At 37.9% G+C, this 8,398-nt stretch overlaps 1 long non-coding RNA gene across 1 annotated transcript; it reads right to left on the bottom strand.

Moving 5' to 3' along the window:
* Positions 1 to 2,138: 2,138 nt before the first annotated feature.
* LOC123144470 (uncharacterized) lies at positions 2,139 to 6,173 on the bottom strand. Its single transcript, XR_006471519.1, has 2 exons — positions 3,585 to 6,173; positions 2,139 to 2,590 (listed from the first exon to the last, which is right to left on the bottom strand). It is a non-coding gene; the product is annotated as an uncharacterized lncRNA (long non-coding RNA).
* Between the last annotated feature and the right edge of the window lie 2,225 nt (positions 6,174 to 8,398).

Below are 8,398 nucleotides of genomic sequence, written 5' to 3' on the forward strand. Positions count from 1 at the left end.
CACGTAATAAGGAGGAACTTCCTTGCTGCGGCCGTGGACCCAGCTGTCAGCCTCTCCACGTACAGTACTCTTCCGATGGAAGTCGTCCGTTGACCACATTGACCACGCCGCGCCGAGGGCACCAGGGCGGTGGACGACGGCGAGGCCTAGGAAGGGGACGACGCGGAGCCGGGGAAGACGTGGCAGTGGATGCCCATGCGGAGAGGAGTACGAGGGTTCACTGGTTCGGCTACACAGCCGGCCACGGGAGGCAGGAGCAGGCGGCACGACCGGCGCTGCTTTGGGCGGCTGGAGCAAGAAGACCAGAGGTTGAAGAATCATGACGGCCGTTGGATGGACATCGTACGGTCACTGCAGCTAGAATCGTTTATATTGACTAAGTTAACAAAGCCCTTGGTACGTGTCAACTTAGTAGGCCCACAGGTCAGCCTCCGAAACGGTGCGCCCCATATGTGAGGGGGAGTAATCATTTTTTGGGCGGCTAAAGCTAGAATGTCCGAGATTGAAGAAGAAGCACGACATCCGTTGGATGGACATCCAACGGACACTGCTGCTAGAACCGTGTGTTGACTATAAGTTGACAAAGCCTTGCATACGCGTCAACTTAGTAGGTTCACAAGTGTGTGGAAGAGAACTTATAGCCCATTTGTGATTTATAAGAATGTACAGGCTATTTTTGAATTCTAATGGAATTTAATACAGCCCATTTATAGTTTGTTAAAAGTACAACCCATTTTCTAGCTAGAGCAACGATTAATAATTTCAACCAACCATTCAAAACAGAATTAAATAAAATTTTCCACATTTTGATGGGATCCAAAATATTTTTGTCCCGAAATTTCTAGTGAGATCTATTTTTATATAAAAAACATTTGATGGGGTCATCAGAAAAAAGATAATTAGCATAAAAATCTCATAATAATTAGAAAGATCCAGCCTTTAATTAGGTGGGGCAATTTCCAATCAACAAATTTAAACCATTAGATGTTCGTAACTAGGGTGGACCCATAATCTACATAGCAAGTTGGTTATCTCACACTAAAAAGAATAACCTACACAACAAGTTGAGTTATCTCAAGCTAAAAAAACCTACACAGAAGTATAACCTACACAAAAAGTTGAGTTATCTCACGCTAAAAAAACATACACAGCAAGTTGGGTCATCTCATGCTAAAAAAATATAACCATGTAAAACAATGTGAGACCCAAGTCACGATCAGGTTGGACCATCCCACATATGCGTCGTCCTATAACAACAAAAAATCTCACGATTTTAAAAAAATCTATAAAAAAAGGACAACGCTAACGTCCACACGTATGGTGGGAGTCAAACCCGCCCACACGTCCTATAGCACACAGACTATGCCATGTCACCGCATGCATGCATGTGGAAATCTTTTCGGATTTTTTGTTTTTAAAATGTTTTATCTCTTAAATAAAAAATCTGATTGAAGATCCGTTTTCACCATTAAATCTCTCGCGACGAGATCTTCGAAACTAGATCTCATATCAATATATTTCGACGAATTGTTTTGGGTTAAAAGTTGTTGTGTCTATTGCACATGAATTGCCATGATGTTTACACTGAAGTTGTTATGATATGTTTCAGCTATTTTTTTCTATATTTAAAAATAAATTTTGACATATTATAAAACGGGAAATTAAGAAACTAGACTTGACATACACCATAAATTAAAATTGCCATGGTTCATACAAAAAAATATTTTCATGATCAAAGTACTGGAATTGCCATCATCGAAAAACTAAAATTGTTATGATCTACAAACTAAAATTGCCACATGGCAACTTTAGTTTAAGCACTATGGCAACTACAGTGTAAACATCATGGCAACTTTTGGGCAAAAAAAAATTTTGTCAGAACATATCAACATGGTCTAGTTTTGAAGATCTCGTCGAGACGGATTTAATGGTGAAAACTGATTTTTAATTCGATTTTTCAATTAGGAGATAAAACATTTTTAAGCCAAAAACCAAAAAGATTTATGTTGATGTCATCTGTTCATACGTGGCAAAATGAGTAGTGATGGAGGCGCGTGGGCGATGTGCAAACGCCCACACGTATGGGCGTTAGTTTTTCCGAAAAAAAACTTTTAATTCGGTTGGCATATTTCCAACAATTAAAAAAAACTGATCAGGATACAATCTCCTTTTAATTACAGCAATCAGAGATACAATCTCAACAGAATCAAACTCTCACGGCCGTGTCCCAATCAAAAAAACTCTCACGGTCGGTAGTAGAGATACAATCTGTCTACAAATAGAACAAAACTCTCACGATCCAAACAACCTCTCTTTCCATCATGCACATGTGAATCAACTCGCCCCTTAAAATACCTTGACTTTGCAAACCACTCATTGTCCTGTTGACTTCAGATTACCCAGCATATCGTCTTCCTCGGGTGAACAACACTTCGACATTGGCTTCCTCCAGCGGCAACCATCTCTCAAGTGGCTCATTCTCCTCTTGAATCTCCTCGACTGTAATCGGCTCAGTCGAGCGATCAAACCACCTCTATCAACTGCACATATGTTACTCATGCCGATCAATCACACTCCGGGAATTGTTCAACTGCACATATGTTACTCATGTCGATTATGTTGAAACAGAAAAATCTATGATGTTATTCTAAATTAATTATTGCAAATCTATGGTGGCACGTTCATACTATTACTCATCTAGAGAAGGCTTATGCGATGGATGTTGATTCCAGTGTATTCACATTAAGATAATACACTCTAGAGGACTGTTCTTCAAAACCACTCTAGGAGACTAGAACTATGCTACAAGTTTAACTGAAACAAATGTGATCACTTGCTGCGATATAGAGAAATATATACGGTGCATCAGAAGGTTTTGAAATTTGATGAACCTCAAATTCTATGGTGGCTCCAGTTGAATATTTTAGCAAATATGGTGAATGAAGATCTTTAGCACAAACAAATCATAGTAACTGTCACTTCAAATTTGGTCAGGAAATTCAATGGTAAGAAATTTAATCTCCTTGTGTAAACGCAAATCCAAATTTACTAACCATTTAGTACTGGGACTATCACTATGCATAACAAATGCATATAAAGTCATCCTGGACATTGAAATTCTGAAGACACCAAATTAATGAGAGGTATGGTATAAAATAATGCAATTATATACTCACTAATGAAATGTAAGACATTTTTTGATGTAGTTGGCGACAAAAAACATCCTTCATTTTGTTACAGAGGGAGTATGTTTCTAAAGTTAAAAGTTTATGTGATCAAGTTGTAAACCTATTATAGGCATTGTGAAACAGATGTTATCCCAACAATGATGGGAGTCAACGGAAACACCAATGGAATGATTGAAGAGCAAATGTTCTACAACAGAAAAACATTGAACGGAACTATAAAACTATGATAGAGTGATGTTAAAAGAAAGGTATGCATGTAACCTTGATCATCATACCATACCTTCTCTATTGTATAGTATCTAATCTCATATCTTTTCTCTTGAACTGTATTAAGAATTTGTATGCACAACAAAAGCAACAATTGATGACATTATAATGGATAAAGGTTGGTGGTACCAGAAGTGGTGTCATGTGGTATTGTAGTGCTGCTTCTACACATAGATGGAACGTCGCACTCGAGGTTCCCCATCCACCTAATCCTTATAGAAGAGTCGGCCTATCACATCAAACATGGTTCACACTTGACATACCTACTAAAAAAGACGTTGCTAATACTATGGGACGAGTCTCCAATGGCAAACAAGATATATTTTGAGGCGCTAGACATGACTCTTAGGGATATATTAAGAAATTAAAAAGTGAATAACAGAGAGAGACCGTTCGGGGGCATGACAGGGGTTCTAGGAGGGGACTTCCGCCAGATCCTTCTTGTTATACCAAAGGGAAGAAGGCACAACATAGTCACTACATCCATTAAAAGGTCATATCTTTGGAGGGACATTAATATAATGAAACTAACAAAGAGCATGCGACTCAACTGCACAACACATCATGAATCAGAGAAACAAAGGGTATCAAAATTTGCATAGTGGATTCTGAATATTAGTGCTGGAAAAAATACAACGTCACAAGGTTGGGAGATGGTAAAAATACAAAGTGGCATACTACTCAAGAAAGGAAATGATAAAAATAATAATTGTGGAAAGCATATCCAAATTTGCAATAGTGGTAGTATCGCAAGCGGTATTTCTTAGAAGAGCAATATTATGTCCAAGGAACGAAACAGTTCGCGATATAAATGAGTATATAATGGATCAACTACAATGTGAAGACAAAACTTATTTAAACTGCAACCCAGTATGCAAAGCAACAACCATCAATACAGAGACGAAAATGCTATATCCAGCACAATTACTGAATAGATTATTGTTTCCCGTAATCCTAAATCACAAGCTCAAATTAAAAGTTGGAATACCTGTGATGCTCCTGCGTAATATCAACCAAAGTGATGGATTATGCAATTGTGCAAGGATGACAATTTCAACTTATAAAAAATTCATCAAAGCACAAATAATAACAGGAACACATGTAGGATATATGGTATATATATTCCAAGAATAGTCATGTCACCAACCGAATCTGCATGGCCGTTCGTTCTAGAAAGGAGACAATATCTATATCGGTTTGCTTTGCTATGACTATCAACAAAGGGGAGGGGCAATCTCTAAACAAGGTAGAACTACATCTATCTAAACAAGTTTTCACACATGGACAACTATATGTAGCCTTCTCAAGAGTCACAAAAAGGGATGGACTGCAAGTAATGGTAAATGATGAAGATAGCAATTAGGATGATGTGGTCAAGAACATACTCCCTCCGTTCCATATTGTCGTTGATTTAGTACAAATATTCTAAAGGTATGAACAAATAACACACTTTCAGCATGACACTTCTTTCACTAGCTGAGGAGACTAGCCTATTACGTAAGAATTGCATATATAGAAATTTAGTACATTGTAAACTATCCCGAAAAAGGCAAATTGACTTCACTATCTGCTTTTGCATGCTTATTATTTAGAGCAAACCAATAGTGGGAGCATCGGGACATTGTAGAATGCAATCAGACCTGTTTTCATATCAGTTACCATATCTTCATTTGTCTTTTAAAAATATTTAAACTATTGCTAATCACAAATGCTCTAATTTATTCTTAAGTTTGTTGAACAATAATATGGGTAGGGGGCCTAACACTACCAACACCAGTCCCAAGCCCGGAAAAAGTGGAGGGAGCATAAAAAAATTAAAACTACGCCTTAATATGTATTTGGCATTCAAGACTTACTATCATCATTTAGTGCCTTCACCTTAAGTCAATCCAAGTGAATTCCAAGAGCAGCCAGTAGATAAGATGATAAAATGGATATAAAATAGTATATAAATACACTCTAAACTCATAGTCAATTTAATAAAGTAAATAAATCAATAAAAAATTTATGTCAATCTTCCACAACATTAGCAAATTTTGCTACTTTTTTGGCAGCCAAGCAAATTCACTCAGACATGTACTTACATTTTTAAAATTTCACAAACTTATTAGTACCTAACTCATTCAACACTTATAGAGCACTTACAAACAAAAATCACAAGTTTCACTAAGTTTTAAAGGAAAATGAAGAAAAAATTTCCACTACAAGACATTTCCTAAATTACATTATAAATATGACCGAGTCGGGAAAAGGAAAAGGGGGACCTGCAGCTCAAAGTTTGAACTTCCAAGAATGTTGACGCAGTGGAGGATGACGACGACTTGCTGGGTAGCATCGAGCGGGAATAGCCACGATGCATCCGCCTCGCACTTGGGGAAGACTTGCTTCCATCCTCATAATCGAGCTGGATCCAAGATAGTAGCGAGAGACAGAATCCACGCCCAAATAAACTACACGGACACTGATAGGGACGGCACCGTGTAGATCGATGATCTCGCCTGCTCCCTTGCGCATCTGCTCCTTCGACCTAGGGAGACCGAGGAGTTGTACGAGGAGCTAAACCAGCTGCTGTAGATGGTCACCTGCGGCGTCATAAACGAGTCGAGCTGCTGTCGTGGCTGATGGTGAGGATGACCAAGCTCATCCGGTGGCAGCAATTTTGGAGTCAACGGGTGAAAGGAGAAAGGGGATCGGGACTGTGTGACAGTGCAAGTGGGAAAGAAGATGTGTGGACGCTAATGTGCATCTAGGAAATCATGTTTGGCTAAATCCAAAATAAGCATGCCGGCAGGAAAAAAGATAGTTTTGCAAAAAAAAAAATCCTACTAATAACCTATGATTACGTACAGTGTACATCCCCTATAAATATAAATATAAATGTGTATATATATATATATATATTTATATATGTATATACATCGTATATATGTGCGTTTGCCTAAATATATTTTTTACCTTATGAATTATTTAAAACATATCCAACCAAACATGCAGTGCATTATCTTATAAAAAAATCACTAACCGATACCAAGATTTTATGCTTCGACCTAAACTTAATCCATATGCAATCTTTCCGGAAAACAAATTATAAATTCAGAATGAAAGAATTTACTATGACATGATGGGTGTTAGCAACATAAACTACCATCGGACAAACACCACAAACATGATCAACCGATCAAACGTTGCCTCCAAACAATTCAAAGCAAAAGTGCCCTCCCACTATTTTCCACGAAATGTGAAAGATGAATTTCTCTTATCTTGAAAGCGCTGATTCATACAAACCCATAAAGCTACCAAATATTTGATAATTGAATTTGGAGCAAGGCTTATCTACAAACCATGAACAGTAAAACTAAAAAAACCAAAAAGTTCAACAAAAATCTGAATTGTTTTTCATCCAAGATGCTCAAATGCATGATGTCCGCACAAAATTTCAGGGTGTTTGGACATTCGAGGAGCTCATGGCAAAAAAAATCCTCAAAAATCTCACGGGCACCACAAACTTTAGCATCTTGCACCATAAAAAAATAGTTTTCTTGAAGTTTTTGCTATTTAATACGATTTTACAGTACACGCCAGTAAACTTATTTTAACAAATAGCTTAATATTTAACAGTGAAGAATAGCAGCACATCCAAATATTAAATTATTAAAATCAACCATACCTAAGAAATTATATTTGTGGAAGAATTATATTTGTAAATGTCATCACAATTGGTTCAATTTTTTTTACAATTTAATAACACATGTTTTCATTATTAAAATTTTGAAAAGTCTAGCCCACGCATTGAGCGAGCCACTTTGCTAGTTAAATACAATTTCAATATAAATTTATATTACGTAAAAATCCAACGAAACATTGCGCGTACAACAATTAATGAAATTAAAAATTTCAAAATCCAAAAGTAATATTTTATAAACTAATTACGTGTTTGGTGTATTCTTTTATAGTTACTCCAGTTTTTGTTTCTTAAAGCCCATTTTCTTATTAAGCCTAATGCATCCCTCCTAGGAAAGATTTGCAGCCCAGTGGGGCGGAGAATAACAAGTTGACCCGGATTGTGTACAACTATCGGCCCAGTTGCATTGCTGATGTTGGAAAAAAAGGCTTGTGTAGTATAGTACAACCTACATGGCTACTCAGCACACATTCAGCGACGCCGGAAAGGCCCAAACAAGGCTTCTATACAACGTTTTGAAGTCACTGAGCTCAATTAATAACTTAAGTTTAGTGTACAGTGGAACCTAATTAAAAGTTGTCACGAGCGAAGAAATAATTCAACGGGTCCCACTTGTGCGTGTGTGCGTGTGTGTGTGTGTGTGAGAGAGAGAGAGACCCATCGGTCGATGCTCGTAAATACATCTTTCAGCCATATACATTGATGATGCTCAGTAGAAACTTATATAGTTGACACAATCATGTAGAACATCATAGCACACTGAACTTGCATACAAAAATTTCACGCAGGTGGCACAATCAAGGTGGAAGCAGTGGATCGCCACGGGTAGGGCTATGTTCAAACCAACGAACTCGTACATAACGGTTCATCGTATTTATCAATGGCGGAGAAATATCTTGAATGTTGTGCAAAGAAAACAGACAGACAACACAATATATAACTTCTGCTAGAACATTAAGTTGACGTACATCCCTTTCTAAAAAAAGTTTAGGTAAAAGAATAGAACAGGTCACAATCAAATGTATTGGCACATCAGTGCTTCACACCCATAGCTCGGATTTAACCAGTATCTGACAAGATTCGGTTGTTACCTCAAATTAGAGCACATCCAGGCAGCCAGCCCTGCCTCTTCTCCCGAAGAAGATGTGGCCTCCGCCGCGCGATGGAGTAGGCCCTGTGCCATCCATCATTCCGAGCAACACGAGGAAAGTCTGACGTTGACTCCTGTAATGGACGTCGTCGACGGACCCGGGCACCAGCG

This window comes from Triticum aestivum, chromosome 6D (genome assembly GCF_018294505.1).
Source record: "Triticum aestivum cultivar Chinese Spring chromosome 6D, IWGSC CS RefSeq v2.1, whole genome shotgun sequence".
Taxonomy (NCBI): Eukaryota; Viridiplantae; Streptophyta; class Magnoliopsida; order Poales; family Poaceae; genus Triticum; species Triticum aestivum.